This window comes from Struthio camelus, chromosome 2, assembly GCF_040807025.1.
Source record: "Struthio camelus isolate bStrCam1 chromosome 2, bStrCam1.hap1, whole genome shotgun sequence".
Taxonomy (NCBI): Eukaryota; Metazoa; Chordata; class Aves; order Struthioniformes; family Struthionidae; genus Struthio; species Struthio camelus.
In genome coordinates, this window is record NC_090943.1 from 126,062,064 (window position 1) to 126,083,982 (window position 21,919).

At 40.6% G+C, this 21,919-nt stretch overlaps 1 protein-coding gene across 5 annotated transcripts in view; it reads left to right on the plus strand.

Moving 5' to 3' along the window:
* The window catches only part of PAG1 (phosphoprotein membrane anchor with glycosphingolipid microdomains 1), a 118,251-nt gene that overhangs the window by 17,445 nt on the left and 78,887 nt on the right, over positions 1-21,919 (plus strand). For all 5 annotated transcript variants that reach the window (XR_011139167.1, XM_068932443.1, XM_068932444.1 and 2 more), the window contains exon 2: positions 8,612-8,671. The gene's annotated coding sequence lies outside the window, so the exon portion shown is untranslated. The remainder of the gene's footprint in view (positions 1-8,611; positions 8,672-21,919) is intronic.

Here is a 21,919-nt window from a genome sequence, read left to right on the forward strand (position 1 = left end):
TTTTATTTTTGAAGTTGGACGGGCGGGTAAAAGATAGTCAGTAAGGTCTGTAATAATTATTTAATGCATTTTATGCAACTGTTAAAAAGTAATGTGTTCTGAATATTGGTTTATGGGAAAGATGTGCTAATTTAGGGAATGATGACAGTATTTTGATCAGGTGTGTGGTAAATGTAGAAGTTTGCGTGTATTTTTCTGAGGGCTTCTCCATCTTTCTATAATTATCAGATAGATAATATGAACTTGCCACATCCAACATGCTAATGATTGCCTTCCAGCTTTTAGAGAGACGGAAATTATACAGTAGCTGTGTCTGAACGAGATTCTGCTGTGGTAGTGGTAATAAAACATACAATACTGTGCTCTCTTGCCGTCGCATAAACATCCATGAATATGTCCCTGGTCTTTCAATACAGAAAATAATAGAGATGAAGCTAAATTTACTTTAGGAGTACTCAAATGGCTATTGATGGCTTGGGAATGCTGGGTTATCAATAGTAGATGAACTGCTTTGCTGTTGCCTGACACTTTGTAGGGGTGTCTCATGAATCATTTTCAGATAAAAGGTAAATGTTCTTACTGTCCAGTTTTGCTCCTCTGATATTGCTACATTTTTCAGCTTTGTCTGCAGATTTCCTGAAGCAGGCTCTCTGTGGCTGAGATGCAAGGTATTTTCTTCCTGAGATGCCTTTTTTGAACTGGCTCTGAACTGTGCTGCTTGATTAAACTCAAGTCTGCTAAGATCGTAGCATGCGATGTTAATCTGCTGTGCTCTATATTTCAAAGGCAACTTAGCTCTGGTCTGTGCCGTGCCCTTAGAAAGAAGGTAAAGAGAATTGTGTTTGGAAAATATTCTTAAATGCATAACATACACTTGGTTCCTTGCAGCTGGATCTAGACTAGTGGGAAGAGAGCACTTTTTCCTTTTATGCCACTAGCCATTTTCTTAGATATACCTTTCCGTATCTCATTTTAAGAAGAGTTATTTGCAGCGCATAGATTCCTCTTTGATGAAAAGAGTTTTTTCCTGTGTTTATTTTCTTCTAAAATGCAGTGGCTATGGGAGATGTCAATAGACGAATACAGAGAGCTTTAGTCTTTTATCCTTATTACTATCACATCAGGACTGTGTAGGCAAAGGAGCGGTCTGAGGGTAGCAAGAGTCGGCCTTTAGATAATGAAGGAAAAGAAAAAGAGGCTGCAGCAGCAGCAATGTTCCAGAGCCTGTGGCAGATCATCTAATTCCTAGTTATACAAAATACTCCTAAAATTACCAGCACTTTTGAAATTTGTTTCTCTGTTTGAGAAGAAAGCAGTGCAGCCTCTAGGTAAGGAGTGGCATGAATTTACCTGGGCTAATGCTACAGAATGGTCTTTGGAGAAACGAGACAGTAACATCTCTTCTTTGTTTGGCTCAAGAGCTATGAACATCATTATTGCAGAAGACTCTACGGGACATGGGGGCAATTCTCGGAGAAGGCTTTTATAAGCGTTTTCTGTTCAGTTTATTCTGAAAACACACAAAGTAGATACTGATATTAATAGTGTATATTTTATACTGGTCAGCATTCTGAGTGGGAGGTGAGGCTCAAGTGCTCCTGCACTTATTTCAAGGTATATAATAGTAAACTGGTGCCAAATACATTTTTGTGTTATAAGTTTCAGCATCTGTAACAGACCGAATTCTCTAGCTAAGGTGATGACTGAAAAATATGTTGTGTAAAGCTTTGAAGGTGATTTGAACACAGAACCCTCAGGTGATAGGTTATGAAAAGAGGAGACTGAAAACTAGGAAATCAGCTTTTATGGTTTTTTGCTGACTAGAAGATTGCTGCATATTCTCTTGCCTCTTTTTTTTCTCCCATGATCATCCCTTGAATTTGTTTAACTGGAATGATTGCATCAGGCAGTGGTGAAATCTGCCCCACCAAACTCTTGTTTCCAGTAGCTGAAGAGCCTACTGTTGCCATCTAACTGTATTTCTAAAGTGACTTCAAAAACTGCTTCTGTACTGGGTCATGTGAAAGGTTTTCAGTGCAGTACTCTACACTGATGCATCTATAACCCTAACAACATCCATCAGCAGCACCGCTTCTTTAGCTTTTTCAATAAGGAAATAACTCTCATGGTCATTTTTCCTGGGCTCTGTATGCTAGTTCCATGAATTAAAATTAAGTTGCACAAAGAATACAGCATGAAGGGGATGTTTGTGTATTTAATTGCCGGGGAAGTAATTAAGGCCACATCTACACTCATGGACCCTGGAGTGCTCAGATACTGTGTGCCTCTTCTTGTCTCTCTCCCTCCATTGCAGTGTGGTGTTTCTGCAGGAGGATCTCCTGGGTATGATCTTAAAAGGGAGGTACCACACATACCTGCTGCTTTTTCCAACCTGCGGAAGTCGGGGAAGTGTGTGGCAGCTAGTGTGTGGCATTCAGCATTTCTGGTAGGTTTTGGACCTGTGTTGGCGCTGCCTTAGTCGTGAGCACCAAAAAGATCTGTTCAGCCCATCCTGCTTGCTTACCTCCTGCTTGCTGGCCTGATCTGCCACGATTGTCTCCATCTTTTTTTCCAGTTATCAATTCCCTCCTCGCGGTTGTATCAGGAGACCACTAGCTGTCCCACTGCCTCTCCGGGCTCAGATCGAGCTGTGCAAAGTGGCGAGGCATCAGCAGCCGGCCCAAGCGTCCTGGCTGCTCAGAGCCTCTGGCCCGTACGGAGTAGGAGGGGGTCGCACTGCAGGCCTATCTGGTTTTCCCTGGGGAGAAAGGAATCTATATGGCAGACCCTCAAGCCACTGGCATGTCGAAAAAAGGCAGTTTGAGCAAAGTCGACAGCTAATGTAAACGGCTATAGCACCATGAACGGCAACAGAGTTGTTTGTATTTTGGTACTGTAATATTAGTCCATTTTGCTACTGAACTGTTCTGTGCTATTGGCAACAGCAGAGCTGAGAAGTGGGGTAAAGCAACGGACATGTTCTAGACCAGCTGTTCCCAAAATGTATATTTTACTAAGGCTGCATACCTGCGTTTCTTCATGGATTTGGCTCTGGCAGCCAGTATTCTTCAGTGGTATGGACTCTTCTGCCCGTTTCTCCGAAAACATAATTTTTTCTGACCTTTCCTTTTTGTCTAGACCTGTTTCTTTCTACTCCTATGTTGCTGGGTTTTTGCCAAGCCATTCTCACTCTCTGGCTTTATTCTTGCCTCTTTTCATCTTTCTCGACTCTCCTAGGTGTATTTTCCCTTTGCAACCACTTTCCCTATCTTGGCAGTCCATACATTTTCTCTTTTTCCCCAAAAGGAATTTATGTCCTGTGTTTCCCATGTGTTACCAGTTTCTCATTCAGCCTCTCAGGTCTCTGTAACTGCCTCTTCGCTCCTTGTCTTTGTATCTCTGCCAAGTCAGTGCCAGTCTTCCCTTGTACGAGCTGCAAGTTGGATGGGTCTCAGCTCACCCTGTTCTCACCTGAATGGTTCCCAATCTCATGCTTCCCCTTAGCTTTTGCCTAGATTGACTGACTTTACATCTTCCTTCCCTAACTACTCTCCTCCCTGCTCCCCAGCCAAATTTCGTTGCTTATTCTCATCCATCATCTTCCCCACAGATCTCTTAGTCCCAGTTTTCTCCTCTTTTCCTTATTGTAGTCTTCTCCTTACTGCATCTTGTCCCTATTTCACAGGATTATACCCTTGCCATTTCAGAAGGCAATAAAAAGCATCTCTGTGACATAAAGCGTCTTCCTAGGTCATGTCAAGACCCTGCTTCAAAGCATAGAGATACTAGAGTTTCTTGAAGAAAAAGATGACAGCACTTTTTAGCCTAGGCAGTGCAGGCCCATTTTCAGAAATGCATTAATCATTTTAATGGAGATATCCAAGATGAAATTCAGTGTGAGACTGTGCATTATAAAACAATTGAAAATGTTTCCGAAAAAGGGAACTGCCAGACAGCTTTAATAAACAGCGCTGCTGCCAGCCTCACCTCTGGTTGTTATCGTCAGGAAATGCCATTCTAGTCTTCAAGTCCTTTTTTTCAACGTGCTGGCAACGACTTAGTCTTGGGAAGATTTAATACGGCATTGGAAATTTTACAGGGCTCCCAGTAGAGTCAGTGGTCCCAGCAGAAGGAGCTGCTGTCTGCCTATGGTCTCTGACCATAGGTCAGTGAGACCCCCACTTCGAAGTGGGCCATTGACTGGGACTTTTCTTGAGAGTAGAAAACCCAGTATGTTACTGGGTTTTCCTGTGGTTTGGGGATTTTTGTTGGGTGATCTCTTTTCTTGGACCATCCTTGCTCCAGGACTGGGTCTATATAAGTAATTCAAGAAAAAAATGACACCTCACAAACTACAGGAGCCTGTATCACTGTCGGGCTTCTTGTTTTATAGAAGAATGAGAGTGGGATGCTGATATCAGGGAAAGGATTAGCAATACTGCACAAAATTCATAACTGTTAGAATAGCTCTCTAGAGTGCTCTAGATTTTTAACAGATGAACTTTCAGAGCAGTTCCACCTAACTTATATCATACAGGCTCTGTCCTTCTTGTTGTACTTTTTCCCAGATACTGCAAGGAAGATAAGAGTCCCAGTGAGTTAAAAAAATATTCTTTCTGAGTCAGGAGAAAGGTAAAAGAAAAAATGAGCTGCGTAAGGTTTTTCTGTGGCATTTAAAGTTTGAAAAAAAAGAGTAAAATCTGAGTTTGTCTGAGTAATCTATCTTTGGGTATTTTCAGGAGAGAGAGCAGGAGAATATGAATGAGTGTGCTTCTCAGTCATGGCTGAGCTTTCTGACAGATGAAGAGAATTTTTGGTGACTCCATCTGGCTGGAAGGTCTATTCGTGTGATCTGTTTTCCAACAGCTGGAAAATAACACTAGGAGGGTCTTTTGATTATCAAAGCATGGGAATTACTACAGTGCAGTATCACCAGAAACACCCATCTCTTTCTGAGTGACAGGTGACGCTTCTGGGATGTGTGAGATAGCTGAATTCCCCCTGCCACACTGAACATGTGTTCTTTGCTTCCTTGGAGGGAGAATGAGAAAGGACCATGCCGGGAGTCAGGGTTTAGTGGGGTTTCCCCTGGTGCCCTGGGGAAATGTGTGATGGGGAAGGCACTCTCTTCCCTTTTCTGCACTGGGGCACAGTCGGGTGTCGGCATAGCTCAGCTGATGCAGTGCAGGTGAGTACCTGGGAGGAGGGAGTCCTTGCCCCCCCTGCAGTATCGCCTCTCTGAGGATTCCTGTTTTGCTGGTAGGCTAGACTGAAGACTGGTATTTTTAATAGACTGGTATTTATTCTTTAGCCTATGCTTTTTTCTCCTCCCCTTTTCCTCACAGTCAAACATCCGTGTAGAGTCACTTGAAATACAATTGATAATATTTTACAGTCTAGAAACTGGCTGTGCCACAGCAGAATTAATTGGGCTAATGATATGCAAAAGGCCATGAGGTTACCCAAAGCCATGCCAGTGAGCACATTTGCCTCAGGCGCAGTCCCTCTTGCTTGGGGAGGTTAGGAGGAAATCATTGAGGCTAGCCCTTTCTTACATGCAGACCATGCTTTTCCTGGTTTATCCATGCTCATTGTTACAGTATGGGGAAGAGGGGTAGTGGTCTGAGCAGCACCTCTGTCCAAGTGAAAAGAAGAGCGCACCAAAGGGTGGCTGCAAAGGCAGATGTCCTCCATGCTTTGCCCAGTCACGTGTGTAGGCAGTGGAAGGAGCAGAGGTGCCTCGCGGTCATCTTTGTTTGTGGGGAATAATGCTCACGTAGGTAGTGCCACTGCCACCCGTATGGCTCTTTATGTATGAATTTGCCCCTCCTACCATGCAACTTGTATAGCCTTATCTGTGGCATTTTGTTCCTCAGAAACCTGGGGCAGCTTGTGTCTAAGGAAGGGACAGTCAGGTTTTGGGAGTGCGGGGAGGCGGTGTCTCAAGTGAGATGAAGACCTTTCCCTACATAATTCACCGAGGAACCTTGATACTCACCTGATTATCACCCGCTTCATTTCATCTCTTGTGCAATCCTGTTTTTCAATGTGAAATTCTTAATCACACCTTATGTCGCATCTTCAGGAAATGCCGCTATAGCAATCTTCACTGTTTGTCTTTCACTATCTTTCTTGTCTCACCAAGGCTGAACAACACGACTTAGATTGTAAACGGTTGGGGTTTGAAATGTCAAGCCTCAAGATCTTGTTAGAAGGAAGTTAGGACGTCGGTGAGGTTACCCTGCAAACTTCAACTGAAATGAAAATAGCTCAAAAGCAGTAAATATTTTCTTTGTTTCATGGTAATGTTTGTAAAACTTTTCCTACCTTAAGTAACTTTTGTAAACTTACTTTTCTACTGGTACTTCTAACATGGGTGTGTGTAACGAGGAGTGTGATTAACACAGTAAGGGGAATTCCTGTGTGGGATCTGATTTTTTTTTTGTCTTTTTTTTTTTTTCCCCCCCTCTTCGTATCGGCCACCTGAGACACTGCCTGGGTTTTTTGGCGTAACATTTGTTTGATTTCACAGTTAATAGCGTTATTATTCTATCAAATAATTTGATAAGTTGTTGGAGCCATACTGCAGAAGCAGCCGCAGCAACGATGCCTTCTAATTGCATACTTTACCTCTGCTGTATTATCACTGCCCATTTCATTATTTACAAGTTGATTACAGCTGCATTTCTCAGAGGCTATGAAATATTCAGCAGCAAAAAGTAGCCTGTGGAGAATCACAGTCCTTGCAGTGAAGTACCTGCCCTTGCAAGCAAAGCGGAACCAACAACTTCTCGTGTTGAAAACGAACGTGGACATTCCTTCTTGGCTTTAGCTTTTCCGGCATCACTGATTGGGGAATGCACGCTTCTTAAAAATAGTCATTTTACTCTTGCTTGTGATTGGATGAGATAAGAAGAAGAACAAATGCACAGCTGTTGAATTTCCGCCATATTTACCTGGCTGTTGGAAAGAAGGAAAGAAATCTTAATCGCCTGCGCGTTGCGGGGAGGCAGTTGATATTACCGGTAGAGTGAGAAAAAAAGCTATATATTAAAGTCAAAAATTAACGCTACGGGCCATTTTCTCACACTTTTGTTTCTCTGTAGTACTAGCCAGCAATGATTGACTAAAATGTGCAATATTTCACCAAGCAGGAAACAGATAACATTTTCATAAACAGGATACTTCATCATTAAAGTAAAGAAACAATTGCTTTGACCTTGACACTGAATGTGTGAGGCCAGCATTGTAAGAACTGAGACGGCAACTACGCAACAGTTCTGTAGTAGCTTGCACTGCATTATTTGTAGTAGAAAGCACCAGTAATGGGGAGGCCCAAGGTAGCAAAACAACTGGTTAATACTTACAAACAAACAACCTGTATTTGTGCAAAAAGTTTGAATTGTGAAGTGCACTAACACTGGCTGAAATTTGGGCTTACATCAAAAGACAGTTAATGAATCAGTATACCCTTTTGTGGCCTGAACAAGCAGATGGGAGCCTGACAGTATCCCTGTTTTGTTTAGGCTGCTTTAGAAACTTGATTCTCTTCTGAAAATTGGTGCTGTAGAAGAAATGGCACATTCCTTCAGAACTAATGTGTTTTACCCCTGTTTCTTCTTACTTTGGCAATAACTATCTTTTCTACTTCTACCAATTAGCAGTGTACAGCCTGACTTATTTCAAAAGCTGGGTTGCGTTTTTAACTAAAATAGTTTGGAAAGTGATTTAAATAAATCTATGTAATCACCTGCTGTAGGCATGCTCCAACTTTACTTCAAGCTCCTCTTAAATTACTGGAACAAATCAACAAAGCTAAAGGTGTAAAACCTTTTTAAAGGCTGATATAAGCATCCAGGGAAAGGAAGATACTTTCTTCTAGCTACATCAATTTACAAACCAAGTTAGTTAATTTTTTCATGTAGGCTGTGGAAAGGAAATTAGGCTGCGATGTTTGACATTCTTATTACAGAGGCATTGCAGAGTTGATTGCAACCAGATGGCCACTCCGTTATCCTGTAACTGAAAGTATGCACTGCAAAGCTGGTGCTAGTGGAAAGTTTGCAACCTCTTTAGCTCTCTGTGTTCCTAGTAAATCTCTCCTGACTTATATGGATTCTGTTTCTTTAGATACGGAACCTAGAATTACTAACTAACAATGAGTTTCTGTGCATAAAACCCGAGAAGTGCTTGTGCAAGTCTCACTGCAGACATTGGCACTGCATAACTATAAACTGCCCTAACTTTACTGTAGGAGCCTCTAATTCTAATTTGATCTGTGAAATTCATATCACTGGGCACATTATATATGTGAAAAAATAAAAATGTCAAATTTATCAGCCTGATTTCTTTATCAGATCTTTGAAAGCCAGAAGATAGTAAAGAAACAAAAATAGTAAAAAGGAAATTAAAAACTATGTTAGTTATTCTCGGGTGTTTTAAATAAATGCAGGAAAGGAAACTTTTTATAAAAATATGTTTACTCTGCATATGACTTTAAATTTGAAGAAACAGGAGATAATGTATATTGCCTGTTATATTCTTTTAGTGTGGCATAATTGACCTCATGTTCAGAGTTGTGATTTTTTTTTTCTCTTTTTTTTTTATCTAGGAGGAAACATTTGTCAATACCATAATTCTCTTGAACATCAAGCTCTACAGAGACTGCAAGGTAATTATTTATATGACTGTTTTTTGTTTCCTCTGGTGGTCAGCTTGGCTTTACTTCAGTTTTATGAAGACACGTATAATTTATGAAGGCTCCAGTTCTGAGCAATTGAACTGGGTAGCAACATTACATGCAGCTTTGACAGAAGTGGTTGCTTACAGCTTCACGATCCATGATACGCTGTATAAGATGCAAGTGTGTGTGTGTGTATAAATATAAATAGTAAAGATGTGATGCATTTTGAGAATGAAGTGATTATTTTCATGTGTTAAACAAGTGTTCTACCAGTCCTACCTGAAATGGGTAAAGTCAGCCAGATGTGTGTTTTTAGGTGGTTACTCAGAAAGCCTTTCCTTACCCCTCTGCATCCTGAGTCCTAGCCGGTCAGCCTCCCTGTGCCGGGTGAGAGGCATTAGCTGCCCTGCACCGCTGGTGCAGGCTGTCTTACCCCAGGTACTGTGAATTTTATAGTTTTAGTCGCCTGGTAAGTCTGCTTGGTAAAGGAGACCAATGACTGCCTCCTCTGAAATTGTCACCTTTTCTTACTTTGCCAAGTTCTTAAAAGCTGTCCTGTGTTTTATGATTGCTAGAGATGCCACAGATCTGTAGACTGCATTTGCTCGTTTCAAAGCCTGTTTTGAAAACATAGAAAATATGGTTTCCATGTGCATGGACAGAAGATATATAATAAAACAGGCAAGCAGGGGTTCATGTTGAAAAGACAAAGCTATCCCACTTTGGAGGGTCTGCAGAAGAATACTGTGGCTAGGAAGTTAGCTTAGGTGTGCAGTCTGCAAAGTGTAGCTGATACCTTTGCGTGGAGACCAATGGGATCCAGTCTTCGGTGTGTAAGATGGATGAGGCTGATACTGCCTTCGTTCATTTACTGGAGCTGTGATTAGACCTGAGTAAAGATTTAAGCAGCATCAAGTTTATATTGGGTTGCCATTAAAATAATTAACACCTCCCAACAGCTAGCAGATGATAATTTTTCAGATTCTGCAGTCATTGTTTATTACAAATATCCTAAGCCCTTGTTGTATGGCTATTTCTAGTAAGTAATCGTATGGTACCAGACTAAAACATCAGTCTAGTGGCTAGTGGGCTAAACTCTGCCTCTGGTTCTTCATAATTGCAAGGTAAAGAATAGATCTGAAGAGTATGATCTGGTCTCCTCAGCTTTGTAGTGATTTGCTCTTTCACTATTTTTTAGAACTGAAATGAGTTCAGAAGAAGGGGGACCCTTTTAATTTGGAGAGCCACAGCAGCAGAGGGCAGCTTAGTGACCTGCAGTCATTATTGCTAGTCTGGGTGTTGCCTTCTTCAACACAATAGTAGCTTTTCTTGGTGGTGGTGGGTTGTTCTTTTTCTTAAGCTAGTGAGCCGTGTTTGTGAATACTGATGTTGCTACTTTGACTTCATCAGCTAGTCACCGGAGTGATTTCCCATATTCACAGTTTGAAAGATTTTTCTCAAGTAGGTCTGTTAGAGCAAACTAGTAATGAATGGGGAGTTCAGTTCTTTCTCGATATATGAGGTGTTGACTTGTGTAGTTTATTTGGCTGTATGTAATGCATTCAATGTGTGGCTTATTTGAGAAATACCAGGAAGATTTCAAGTCCCTTTTTAGCACAGTGATAGCCTTGAAACTTTCTGGGGAATCAGTGCTTTTCTAATGCATACCAAACAGGTGTTCTTTACTTACGACATGTTGATAATACCACAAGCGATCAACTTTCAAGATAACCACCTAATGATAACTGACCTTGTGCATGTTCTTAGTTTTTCCTAAGAGAAAATTCATTTGCTCAGAGAAGCTAAAGGGTTTAACTTTGATTTTGCAAAACCTGAGAGCACATGCATGATAATGTACCCAGTTACCGCAACTTGTTTGTCGAGGTTCCTCCTAAGCTGCAGTGACCAATTGGTTGTTTGCGTGAAAATACTCGTAGTCCCTCTCTCAGACAATCCCTTTTGTTGTCAGTACATAGCACACCGATGCCGCAATCCTAGATGTTGAGCCCATGAGAAGTATATAAATATAATGGACCTATAACTAACGGAAAACATTCCTTCTTGGTAGTTATTGTCTTTAAAATGGAAGTAGAAATCGGTCAGCTTGACCAGACACCTTAGAAATGAAATTAATATAAAATCAGTTTTTACCTCACACGTGCCTTAAGAGTCTTACTATGTGGAAGCCAGAGGGTTGTGATGGTGGTCCACAAATCTGTCAAAGACGCAGCCTTTTAGTTCCAAGCTTCCTAATCCCTGTAGAAGATACTCTGATCTGGAAATGAAACACCTCAAAAAGGTGGTTTTTGATTTTTTTTTTTTTTCTTCTCTCTTTCCTGTTGAAAACATCATCATTTTGGAAATTCTATTTGGCAGTAAAAATGTGTTGATGACCCTGCTGTGTATGCAAGGGGACCTGGATACCCTGAAGTCTTGCACAGGGAGATCAGGAATAGTGAACAGGTCCAAAAAGTTGTTTAGTTGGTGTTTTAGCGTCTTTTAAAATCTGCATTTACTTCTCTGATCCCATTTATAGTACAAACCCAGAAACAGCTGCTTTGCCTCAAGTAAGGCTGAGAGGTGAGGACAGGATCCTTTCAACCAGCTTTGTTGCTGGAGCAGTAATGTCAAACTATACCTCTGGCAGTGTGGGATTTCTGAGTGTATTTGAAAAAACAAACCATGGGTCACTTGACAGATGTAGTTTAGAGAGTGACTGAAGGAAGTAACTTCTGGCTGGGGGTGGGAGAGGAGGCAAGTGTGGCTAATGATAAAGGAGAGCAGTGGATTAAGGTGGACTCTTTAAATCAGTCATGCTGCTGAGGCTTTCTTAAAGTGGAATCGTAACTCAAGATACTGCAGTTTCTGAGTATTTAGCCTAAGAGTGCTTCTCCCTCTGTTAGTATGGCTCTGTTGCATCAAGGTTGAGGTCAGGGAGGAAGGTTCATCGCAGATGCCTAACTACATCTAGCTTCCAGTTTGCCTTTTTTTTTTTTTTTTTTTAATCTCCTGTCAAGTCTCCGATTACAGCCAGAGTCAGTTTTAGGAAGCATATTTATTCATTTAAAATAGCATAAAAATATTTCTGACAATATGCATCAGATATTATACATCTTTAAAACTGTCAATAACCAAACAGAAAAGCTTCAGTCTTGCTGCTCATTCTGTATTTAATTGTCTAATTAGGCTGTCGTAATGTGAAGTCCAAAACAGAAGAGAAAGAAAGGGGGACATCTGGCAGCAATTTTCACATATCACTTACTTTACACAAGAGGACTTCTGCAAAACTGGGCCTTGTTTTCAGTTCAGGTTTCCTTGATAGAATTAAGGAGTTTAGGATCTTGAATTTAGGATCTTCCAGGCGCCTCACTGGGAGGCCCTCTGAACTTCAGTTCACCTTGTTACTTAAATTACTGTTCTGGAAAACAACAGTTTTCTTGTTGCTTCAGGAGGAAAATTCAAGGTACTAAATACTTCAAAACCCTGTATTCTTATTCGTGAGAAGATGCATTTAACCTTTTGCTAGGTGTAGTTAATGGTAAATAATTGCACAAACTACAGCTGTTACATTGTAAGAGGAAATGTACTTTTTTCTTCTAGAGTTGCCAAAAATGAGTTTCACAGTGCAAGTGACAGCCTTTTTAACTGTGTCCTATAATTTAAACAACTTTTTTGTTTTAATGTGTTTCACAGGTACCGTGCGCTCATGATGTTTATCTCATACTCTGTGACACAAACCACAAGTGCGTTGGTGGCATGATGTCTCACAGGTCACTGCATACTTCTGCTGTGCTGAACTGTAATTGCTTTGTTTCACCTCATTTTTCTTTGTTGAGATTAGCTGGGGCTTGAGTACAAATGTGCCGGTCTAGAGCACTGATTAGGCTATAACTATCACCAAAATGATGATATTTTCTGTCGGAGGGGAAAAGGCTCTCACACATAAGAAAGCTTCAAGTCAAGTGTTTCTGTCATCTAAGGGCTGACAGAAATACGTGATACGCGATTGTGTTACAAGAAGGACAGCATTTTCTTGTGAAATATGTTGTGGGGTGAGGGATATGTCGGGAGCGAAGAGCAGGGCAGAGGAAGAGGAACCTCTTGAGTAGGTACATAGCAAAACATCAGCAGTATTTAAAGGCCCTCCCCTATGAAACCATGCAGAACACAAGGTTTGACATGCAGGGTGGAAACTGCTCTCTTTCCCAGTGGTGTACCACAGTCTTGGTCTCTCTGCAGTGGGTTTGCTTTTCTAAAGTTGGCGTGACAGATGCATGAGGTGTACATGTGAAGAAAAAGAAACTGGCCAGTTAGCCAGATGCAAGCACTTTCACTTGCTGAAATGTGAGCATGTGTCAACACAGGGGAATCTGCCCGGACAGCTCAGCTCCGAACAAGAGCGATCAGCAGCAGAGCCCTGCCGGCAATTAGAAGGGCAGCAAGAAGAGACGGATAGACGCTTCTCGCTGCAGCTTCAGCATATGAGACCTACTGATTTGGTGTTCAAAGTTCAGAGGTCCTCTGTGTTTGAAGTAATTCGGGAATAGCTGCTCTGCTTTCAATTTTCATCCTATTTCCCTAATAACTTTCACATGTAAATAAGTCCACCACCATTCCCAGCGTTTTGGTGTTTTCTATATCTGTATTAAAATAATTTATAAAAAGCTTTCTCCTTTCTGCTTGTTTTTCCGCGAAGGCACCGCTCCTTGTCTTTAGTATTTTACCTTCTTCAAATTGGTAAAAGAAGTCAGTTATATCTGTATTGATGCTAATGGGCTCCACTATGCTGCCTCCCAGCATAAGTCACAAAACATCCCCTTCTCCCTCATCAGATGTAGCTTCTGCATATCTGTAGGTTTCTTTGCCCAGGTCATCAGGATTTCCCTCTGCTTTCTTCCTAGATTGCACTTCCAGATGGTCAGTTCTCGTTCAGTACTAACCACCCCCAGGCAAGGACGTTCAGCTGCAAGCTTCTAATTCCGAAAGGGTCATAAATACGTAAAATTGGTGCTTTTCATTACGCTGAATGTAACAGGAGGAGTCTCCTTGTCAGCATACTCCCAAGGGGAAGATCTGCACTAAAAGATCTGCATGAAAGTAGAAAAAAAACCTTTTGAGAGCAATGCTGAGCATATGATCCCTGGGCTGGACACTGGTGATCTCAGAGACCATTCGTGTGTCTAACTGCAGCTTCTCTTCTGGCCTATACCTCTTTCTTTTCTTCTTTCTTTGCTATTTTGAGTCACAGCGCTCCAAAGCGTAGAAATATGTGACCATTCTGAAAGAACTTCTTATAGCCAGCTCCAGAGATTCGGTGCCATTTCACAAAGTACTCCAACCACATCCTCACAGGTTTCCTGCTTGAGGACTAACCACTGGTTGTGAGAAACACAATCAGAAGGAGAAGTTTTTGTGACGGTGAGGCAGTATCTGAGATATTTGGGCTCAGTCTCTCATGGGTGGCTGAACATGAGACTTTCAAATGGATCTGCGGGCCCTTGGTAAGCAGAGAAGCGAGCTGATGTGAACCATCAGCAGCGTAAGCTTTTCTGATGCTGGAGAGGTAGGTAGGTAGGTAGCAGGAAGGAGATGCAGGAGCTAAGCCTGGATTTGCTCAGAGACATATATCATTGTGTGTAGGTGCACGTTTGCTAAGGCGCAGAGAAATAACCAATCTATTCCTACCGAGATATATGTATATTTTTTAAGTGGAGCAATTAGCAAAATCAGTCTTTCTCGGTTATAATGTGAAAGAGTTAAAGAAGCACATTGCAACAGTAGGTAAGGTCATTTTATTTTGACCTGTTCTGAAGAAGTAGACAAGTTCAAAAATTTCCACTATGGATTTGCATTTGGGGGGTTACTATAGTGCATGTCGAAACTGCAAACTGCGTTGACTGTGAAAATAGGCTTACGTTGCAAGAATGACTAAGGCGATTACAGAGCTGCATGAATGATTAATTTACCCTGCTTTTGTTTCACTTTTGATCCCAGGCCTTCCACTGAAAAAAGGCAATTTTGGAAGAAGAACTATTTTAAAATAAAAATTAAGTCTGTTGTAATAACAGACAGCTTATTACACAGATGTGCATCAAAACTACTCCGAGAAGAGCAGAGTGAGATATCAGTCACTACTATATTGCTGTAGTATGAATATTAGAAATTTGTAGATAAGGAATTGCTGAATACTTTGCAATCAGAATATCTATTCATATTTTAAAAGGATGATATTATTATTCTTTCAAATAGGACATCTAGTGAAATAGTGGTAGTGCTTTCCTAATAACCCTCCGTTAGGCTCTGTTTAGAGAGCATTTGTTTTGTTATTAAAATTACTCCATATATTTCAGACAGACTTCAGCTGAACTGCTGCCTAACACGTGCTAGACACATATTGATTTTTGTCTTAGACCAGCATTTCCCCTGGGCATCATATTACTTATTCATAAAGCAGAAATGATGTCTGACAGCAGTTACAGGGGTGTGTATCTGTAGTCCAGAAACAATGTGAAAAGCTTTGCAGGGACCCCAAGAAATCAATGTGTTGATGCTAAAGAGCAGTCTTTTGATTCTGAGCACACATTCTTGCAATCGTTCAGTGTGAAAAAGGAAATTTAAATAACAAATAGTTACTACTAAAACTGCAGGCCTAAATTTTCCTTCGTCTTTATTCCAGTTATCCAAGCCAAGGTGGAGTTAGGCAGAGAAGGCAGATAGCCAAGCTCAGACACCCCTAAGTTATAAAGCAGGCCTGCTGCTGTCCTCATCTGCACATTCATATATGCATTTCTGTTGAGGAAGGATATTTTTATTGGTAAGGATTTAAAACCCAAGTGTTGTTCAGAGACCCAGATATTCCTAAAATACATGCGATTCATAACTACTTATTCTAATTGAATATTAGACTGTCTATATAGCGTATTAAAATAATAAATAGTTGGTACTTTTAGAACATCGGTTGAAATATTTTGATAAGCTAATCATTTTAATAGATCTGTTTGGAAAAAAAAAGGCAACAAGTGATTCATTCTGATTTTTTTTTTTTTTTAATTTAAGAGTAAAAATGGAATCCATAGTTATTCTTAGGGAAATTTTTATCTAGTCGTATACTTCTCTGATACAAGTGCATGTATAACTTTAATTATTGAAGTAACATATTTAAACTGAGATAGACATCTCAGTATCTTACCAAATCAGGCCATTATGGAACTTGTTATGATTTTATTTAAAACAGATAATATAGTAGAAAAAATAGCACGTGATCAGGTAATTAAATATTGCGTCTTAATGCAATAATCTTAAACTGAGTTTTCTCTGGCATTTCTTGACTTTCTAGTACTTGACTTTGAACCTGAACGTTGATATGTAGGGTTGGCTTTTTGAAATTTGCTTTGCATATTTTGAGGGGGAAGGGAAATTTAAAATATAAATTCATTTCTGCGCTGTAGACATCAAAGTTACTGTCTTTCTGTTAGTTAATAAAAAGTAGTGCTTATTTACAGTGAAACCAAGAAAAACATTAGTGTTGTGAAGCTAAGATATTAACATGTATTTCTTAAATTGGTATGCAGAACACCTTTTAGTTGTTTTCCTCAGGGGAGGCTTTGACCTCTTCAATCTTGAAACATCACAATAAATGCAATTTTAAGTCACTCAACTGGGACAGCATAATCTCTGTCCATCCAGAACATGTAAGAGTGCCTGAAGCATGCACACAGGGTTGTTTTGCAGCAAGTGGTATGGCTTTAAAAAGGAAGAGAAAATATCATACCTCATTGGTATCTTTTAGGAAATCAAATGTATGAACTTTCACATTTAGCGGTTTGATATACAAAGATGGTATTGGGAGGATGCTGCAGTGTTTTCATATGACTGTATTTTTGGTGGATTTGAAATCTGATGTCGGTTGACTTGATCTGAAGAAAGTAAAACAAAAATGACATTTTTCTTGCACTTGTGTTGCACTGGGCGCATTTTTGCGGTTGCTATCAGATGAAAATCTGAAGTCACAAAAATGTTTTGTCCCTCAAAAATGCATGCATTTTGATTTGTGCTTGCCAATGCTTTTGAATGCTGCTGTTAACTTGCAAGAATGATCATGTATTTACAAGAAATAGATTTTAAATAACAAATTTACTGCATAGTGTTAAGAACGTCTGAATGTTAAGTAGCAACTTTAAATGTCGGTTTTCCAAACTGTTAAACTGAAAGTATAATAATAATCTATCTAATCTCTTTAGATAGCTGATAGCCTGTCAATTAATAAGATTTGTTCATCCAAAGCTCAGCTGCATCCATCTTCCTTTCTGAACTCTATTTTCATAATTTACTTCTATCATTACTCTTGTCAGGAACATAACTCTCTGCTTTTGACAGAAGAAGAATACTCAGATCCAGATAAAGCACTAAAACCTGAATGGACACATTTTCGGCTTCACCACTCTGGAGTACTCTTCAGGACACTCACACGGAGAATGGTCTAGGTGGTCTAGCTGGTCTAGCCAGCGGAGACGAGTAGCTGCTTTTAGGACGCGGTCCATTTAACCTCTTTTGGAAGCTTATTTTACTGTGAGATAAATTTCATCTTATAAGGTCCTTATAAGACACTGTTGAATGAAGGGAGTTTAGGTGCCCAGTTTCAAGCGGAATTCGGCTTCCGAGCAAGAAGCATGCACATTTATTTATTCATGTACAGCCGGCTCCTTGTGTGGATGCAAAGTCTCCATTTGAGTCAGCACAGGTGTAATCCTCGTGGTCAGAGGAGCCTGCAGAGTGGTTCAGCTCTCCCTGGACTAGACGCTTGCTGCTACACGACTGGCTCACTCGCTAGGGAACACGCACTGGGCTGGACTGGGGTTGCTTTTCGTGTTATCGGTGTACTGATATTCAGCGTGTTCTTCTAGTGCATGCTTGCTTAGACAACGATGTGTTAGCGTCATAATATGTTACTCCCTGGTTTTCCATCAGGTATAGATTCTTATATGAGATGTTAAAGAATGTTTGCAGTAATTTTGTAGGAAACACTGCACAAAAAATAAGGGTAACCTATACGTTTAACGGACGTTTTGTTGGTAAGATTTATTCTGATTATAGTACAGTGAAAAGAGCTTCCGTAATTTATTTTGTGATGTGGTTCTATTTCTAAAATTACTTTCTTCTGATGTTTTGTTGGAGCTTCTGATGAAAATCGGTTGATTTGGAAATTATCATTTGAGGAGTTCCTATATAGGAAGAAATTTTCTGCGTTTTTCTGTTTTCACTTTGTTTTTCTGAACAGTAATTTACCTAATATTAACATGCCCATGTTGAAACACCTCTCCTCACAAAGCAAATGTTCTAGGAGGCTCAGAAACAGGCCATAGTGTACTGGTCCCTCTGGCAGGTGAGCTGGAGAACAGGCAGACCTGTTATTGAGACGGTCATCTACTGAAAGGCAAGTGTTTGTCAAGACCAAGGTCTACTACTGAGCTCAGATTGCCCACAGCTTCCACTGCTCTCTCCACTCCAGAAGGTAAGCTGAGCTAAGGAGACAACAGAAAAAGTAAAGATATTATCAAATATTTTTCAACAAAATGAAATAGCAAGTAGTACATACGTAAACAAAATTATAAAAGTTTGTCTTTTATATAATAATAATCTCGGAGCATTGAAGTTTCTGATTGTTGCCAACAGATATTTCAGGAGTTAGTAAAAGATAGTAACTCAGCAAAACAAATAACGTAGCTAATGATGTCCTGGGCTTAAAAAATCAACTGTGGAGGATGCTAATGAACATCTCCTCCTGCAGAGAAGTCTGTGGATGGAGAGGTGTTTAGGAGCCAGCCGTAGGGATGCCCACGGCCATGAAGCAACAGCACCCTTCAGGCTGCTGTCGGGCTTACGTTCTGCCTCCTGGCCCACACGTAGCTCATGTAGCCTTACTCAAAAGAGCTTCCTTTTCTTATAGGCATTTCTATAACATTCACCACTCTTTCTAAAAATAAATATGTATATATATAATAATAGCAATAAGCTGGCTGGTTCATACTGAAAGCCTTTCTGGCCCGTGCATGCCGACAGCCTGAGGAGGTCAGTCCTGCCTCTGGTTCACCTGTGATACCAGTTTCATTGCTGATTTACTACCTATTCAAACTAGCATCTGTGAGCTTTAGTCTTTGCTATGATTGAAGTTAAGGATGAGCTGTGGGAAGACATCGATGCACACAACCTCATTTTCTCCTTTTAAATCCCTTCTTACAATCTCCTCTGCCATAATCCCTGCAAAAAAAAAAAAAAAAGTAGGTTAGTGGTGCGTTACAACCACTGCCTCTTGTGTTGACCGATGCTGCCTCTTTGTTACCTTCTGCTTCCATGTCAACCACCCATATCCATTTTTTGGCTTTTATTTTATGTTTAAGTCTCAGAAACAACCATGTTTTTGTTCTTTCGGCGCACAGCCTCCAGCTTGCGTATGTCGTTGCCGATGATGGGAACTCCTGGACGTTCCCATAACATAACAAATAGATAATAACTGTGAGGGCTTGGTGCTTTACAAGTTTCATAGGCTTTTTTTTAAACAGTGCCACGTGAGGAAAATGAATGTTGTTATCATATGGTACACTTGAAAAATGAAGGCATAGGAGAATGTCCTTAAAATATTGCTGTTAATCTGAATGTCAGAACTGAATTTCCGATTATCTGTTCTTCTAAGGGTCTGTAGCATTCTGTAGCATTAAATGTCAAATCTCCCACATTAGGTCTCCCAGTGCTTCCGTTTGCAGGTGTGTTTAGTACTGCTGCAGGTCAGAGCTTTGAGTCTTGGGAAACAAGAGGTTTGGGAAGTTGGTGTTAAGTTTTCTCAAATACCCGTAGGAGCTCTTTGCCAGGGAGGTGAACTGAACCCGTCACCAGTGTGATGGTTGGCAATTTGGTCATAACCTTCCCTTCTGCTACCTCAGCTCACCCACCCTGTTCATGTGAGGTCTCCCAGATTAAGCCGTTTGCTGGGAGGTCAGGTGCCGGCCTGCCAGGACAGGCTAAGCGGGACCAGCAAGAGCAGGAGCTGGAGTTTCAGGGCGATTTGTGCGTGGCCGCAGGCGGGAAGGTGCGCGCGCACGAGGGCCGCAGGCAGTCGGCGTGGGCGACGCGGTCGGAGGTGTTGTACGCTGCCAGCGGTGCACATCTGCCTCGTTTCTCGCTGGGACCGCAAAAAGGGCTCGTCTCCGTCGCAGGTGTTAAGCCTGCCGGATTTCAAGTTCGTAGCCCAAAGTGCTGAGTTGTTTTTAAAGGAAAGGTCACATTAATATTTCAGTACGAGTGAAACAATGTATTTGTCCTTAGGCTTGTTCTGTACACCTATATGGCTAGCCCCTTTGCTCCTAACACTTGTAATGTGAATGTATATAAATCCATTTTGTGTTTCTTGCGACTATTTGTAGCCTGCAGTTGTGTTTTTTAGCTCATCCGTGTCTGCTAAGATTTCATGCCTGTAACGAGTAAGCAGGATTTTTACACTAGTGTCATTGAAACATAAGTATTTTAAAGACAGTTTTTATGTAAAATGCCTTTACTACTCAGTAGTTTTCTTAAAATTTAAGTTAAACTTGAATGTTTTTTATCATTTCAATAAGGGTTGTCTTCATTGGAATAACAGACATTTAGTCAACAACTATTTATTGAGGGACAATAGCCTTCTGTAAATCACGTACCGTATAAAAACTCTCTGGAGTGCTGTTAAAAGCATTTGCTTCCCTTTAGTGAAATGTGGGGCCTGCGCACAATATGTGCCAGTATAGGGTGGGATAAAGTTTTTGCTATCATGTGGGACAGCAATATTGTAATTGTTACTGAATCTTTTTCTTAGTATCTCTGTGGGCAAACCTGGGCTCTGTTCTGAATTTCCTGGTGTTCCCTTTGTGAAACCATGCTAAGGCTGAATATGTGGCTTTTTGATGCATGAGAACGTCATGATTTTAAATGTCACGATCTGTGAGACTTTTGAGGCAAGTTGCATGTTCCAGTGAGAAACAGTAAACTTCTTTCCGTGGTGCAGATCCTCGTCACAAAATGTGCTGTTGTCCTCTATATAAAGCAGGTACTGTTTTAGGTCTGAGTGCTTTGCATATTTGATGCGGAGAACATCTCTGTTTTGCAAGCTAGAAAACGGGAATGTGTCTGTGAGAGGTGGACTCATTTGAAGATGGTGGCGGATTCAGGTTGCCAGCATATGCTTCCAGAAAAGTTAGTGAGTAGAAGAAGAGGTACAAAAATGTTATTTATCACGTGACTCTTATTTATATGACACATATGCATGTTTTCCAGATTTCCTGAGATATTTGTGTGTGCGTTCATGCATAATGCATTTCTAACTGGTGCTTTAGCAAATGTAGGTGGGGGCTACACTAAAACACTTTTTACTGGTTTGAAAGATGTCATAGGGTGAAAAGTCAAAATATGCAATTGCATTTTCTAAAAATATGTGAAATAGTATATCTCATGCTTACTGAGGAAGTCATTCAGGGGATCTAGAAACACAAATATTTTAAAACCACAATTCAAATGGGTTTGAAAGGGAGATCTCCGAAATGCAGCAAAGTTAGTTTATTTTTCTCTAGAGAGCCTGACCTGGGCATCCACATTTGGAGTTCAGGAGGTGTTCAGTACCTGGGGGACTCCTTCAGTGTTGAAGCTTCAGTGACTTGTCTTTCTGTGGAGACTGTTGGCAAAGTTGCCAGTTACGATGGTGTTTTCTGTAGTGTGAGCACTGAGCTACTCTCGGGCTGCTCTTGGCTCCTCAAATTGGTTTAAGCAACGATTGAATTGTAGCAACTGGCTCACTAGAAACCTGACCCTGCAGTTCTAGTCAGTTCTGTGACTCAAACTTCCTAGGTGCTCTTTCCAGATATTTTATATATTGCATAATTTAACTGCTACTTTGGAGTTTATATCAACTATTAGTAGTCAGGTAAGCATTGAAAAATCCATGTATTACTTCCCTGTTTTTTCTAAGGAAAGTATTTAATGCTCTCTGTCTTGATACCAGGAATGAATGTGGGCTTGAACTTTCAGCCTTACCTCTGCATTTTCTTTTGTTTGAATATTAAATGGATTATATATTGTCTGAAGCCATCAAAGCTTTTTAAAATATTTTATGGTTTAATTCCTATCCTTCCTCTGCCATCCGTAGAACAAAGAAAGCTGCAAGCATCCCACTGAGTAGAAACTTTCTTCGGAGCTACTGATGGATGCGGGAAGCTG